Source organism: Clupea harengus, unplaced genomic scaffold (genome assembly GCF_900700415.2).
Source record: "Clupea harengus unplaced genomic scaffold, Ch_v2.0.2, whole genome shotgun sequence".
In the NCBI taxonomy this organism is placed as follows: Eukaryota; Metazoa; Chordata; class Actinopteri; order Clupeiformes; family Clupeidae; genus Clupea; species Clupea harengus.
In genome coordinates this window covers 27,128-30,000 of record NW_024880006.1, presented here as the reverse complement: position 1 = coordinate 30,000, position 2,873 = coordinate 27,128, and the positions used below count along the sequence as shown (strand labels likewise).

At 41.0% G+C, this 2,873-nt stretch overlaps 1 protein-coding gene and 1 non-coding gene across 2 annotated transcripts in view; one reads left to right on the top strand and one right to left on the bottom strand.

Annotated features, from left to right (window-relative positions):
• Nucleotides 1–309, bottom strand: part of LOC122131094 (dual specificity mitogen-activated protein kinase kinase 1-like) — a gene marked incomplete at its 3' end in the record, with an annotated part of 15,345 nt that extends 15,036 nt beyond the window's left edge. Inside the window, exon 1 of the mRNA XM_042706002.1 lies at nt 124–309. The remainder of the gene's footprint in view (nt 1–123) is intronic.
• A 2,090-nt stretch (nt 310–2,399) lies between these two features.
• On the top strand, nt 2,400–2,528 carry LOC116220087. The gene has a single exon (XR_004163463.1).
• Nucleotides 2,529–2,873: the final 345 nt, after the last annotated feature.

The window sequence follows — 2,873 nt, the reverse complement described above, 5'->3', positions numbered from 1 at the left end:
CAACTTAGAATAGTCAGATTGCTGTGGAGCTCCCACCCAAACGATGAGCTAAAAATATATAAGCTACTTCCGACATTGTAAGGAAAGGTAAATTTATGCCTTAAATGCAGAAATGTCACAAACCTGTCACGGAGCAACAACAGCTGGACAAAAAAAATCTATTCACCAAGGTTGTGTACTGTGTGGTATCATGGATGGGTGGATCTTGGTGGTGGACAGTCCGGAGATAGTCTCTTACGTCACGAAATATTTACATCTGTCTTCCGGACCGCATGGCTCACCATAGCAAATGTCTCCCCCTTCTGGCCAATGTGTATAGGTCCTGTTGTAGCATATTATATGAATGGTGGTTCACCTGACAATTATAATATGGTCTTTCACAATGCGTCTGTGTTAAACTCTGTTTAACTCTTAAACTCTCTCTATGTGGTCTGTTTGCTGCATTTTTTGTGAGCTATTTACTCAGAAACCTCTCTTTCCAGGGAAGTCTGAAATTGACCAGACCAAGAGAAATCTTAAGGATTTGGGCTCCCCTAGTGAGAAGATCAGGCCTGGTTACAGTGACCTTCCAGCAGGAAAGCAAACGACCTTCACAGAGCACCCCTACAACATCCTGCGGAGGCGCTTTGGAGCACTTCTCTCAAATCAAGGCTTTGATCTTATCAACAAGACCTTAACATACTGCCCCAGCAGCATGGAGCGGGGGGCACAGGCTACAGCCCGCTGGGATGAGGACCAGGGTCAGGCTACAGCCCGCTGGGATGAGGACCAGGGCCAGGCTACAGCCCGCTGGGATGAGGACCTTAAAGATACAGACTTCCATCTTCCTGTGGGTCAGGCTACAGCCCGCTGCGATGAGGACCTTAAAAAAGCTAGTCAAAAAAAGACAGGCAGACTGAAAATAAACAGAGCAAGACATTTACAGAAAAGAGAAAAAGAGTAGCCAAATAAAAGTGTCCTTCTTGAATCGACATCAAAGATAATGAAGGATAATGAACCAGCCATCCAGTGTACAGACACACTGATTTAGAACCTCCAGCTGAAGCTCAAGCCTGTTTTAGATGCTCCCCGAGTGCCCACAGTTAGATGGAAGTGTGTGTCCTTAAACTGAAATTATGGTTCTATTTCAGATATCTTGGTTAAATGATGGTATACGTCGATGTGATGTGGGTTGCTAATCTTTGCAGCTCAACACATTACTCCGACATTTATGGCTATATTTATATATATATTTTTTAATATAATGTTTTTGGAAAACTCATCTTTTCAGTTATTAAAAATGTTCATTGAAAAATGCATTTACATGCAGAAATTAGAGGCATAATACATTGGATACGTTTTTGTTTGTGTACCCCGATAAATATTCTGAATTTATGCATAGTTTTTTCCATTCATAAAAATCAAGACATGATGAAAAAAAAAAGTTTCGTTAATGTAAGCGCTGTTGCATAAATGTTCTATTTTCTGATGCATAAGTGATGATTAATTGATAATGAATTTCCATAATTTCATGGAGTAAATGAATGTATTACATACATAAATTCATAGCAGTAATTAATTAGTTACAGTTCAAATACAATGAGGCGCGAAATAACGCACCTCGCGAGAATGCGCTGCTCCATTTAGCGGAAGTGACAAACCTCATTTTTTTGGTATCTGGACGGATACGGATGCGCAGATGTCTCACGAGGTTCTGTTAATTTCCATTCAAGGCTAGACATGTGAAGCCAAAGCAAACAGTCAAAGAGACTTTTGGAAGAATCTTTTGGACTCATGAACGTCTTTTCATGACAAGCAGCCAACGAGGTATTTGGTTTTACTTAAAGAATGAAATTGTGAATGAACATGTGAATGAAAGTGTGTTTATGCTAGCGCTAAGCGCCATTTGTATTTTCGTTCGTTTTCAGGCTGTGTACGGTATAATGTTTTGATTTTTACTATGTTTTGATAATTTACAAATAAAGTTGTCACGGTGTGACTAATCTATGGATAGGAGAGCTAATACGTGGTCAGGCAATAACTGCCCGTTTCAAAGGACCGACCTGTGTATCTTGTTGCGAAGAGTGTTTCAGGAGTGAAATTTACACTATTGAATAAGACTGACTGAAGCTAAGTCGTATTTAAATTAATATTAATCTAGGTAAGCATGCAGGACCATTTACACACACTGTTATGTTTTCATGTGTGAGGTAGATGATGCCTGGCAGCGACCATTAGCGGCATGTGATCCAGCCTAATGGGTTGGAGAACCGCTGTTAATCGCTGATTGAGCGAGATGTTAATTGATCTGATCTCTCGTTCTACCAAGAATGTGACATAGTGCAATGGTTAAAGAGGACGTCTAGAACCCAAGAGGGGTTGTACCCTATGTAGTTCGATCCCCGTGTGTCCATACATGTGTGGTTGGCATGCTTGGCTGCGGTACTGAGCAGTGTACCGCAGCCTATGACGCCACGCAGAGTGAACTTGGTGCCTGCCGACAGGGCCTGTCAAGAAATCGGGTTCCCTGTGCGATGGTTCCGTACATATGCCACAAAAAGATAATTTATGCAGTGTTTAAACTCTGTCAGATATAATATGGCTATACAAATGGCTATTAATCAGCTGGTAGTGTTTTACTGGGGTGTTGATTCCTAGTTGATAGAACAGGGTGGTTTATTGAGTGTACCTGTAATCATATCAGCCTGAAAATGTCTGTACGTTTTGACTGAATGCATAATACTCTGATTGAATCCTGTTTTCTAACTTTTTATATTTTTCCTCTTCTAGGTGCATGGTGGTGAATGCTTTGCCTGGCAAGACCGCAATCTTTGTCTGATTCTTCACAATTCGACACAAAATAGCCCATACTGACGAAGTGAAAACAGGTTTTT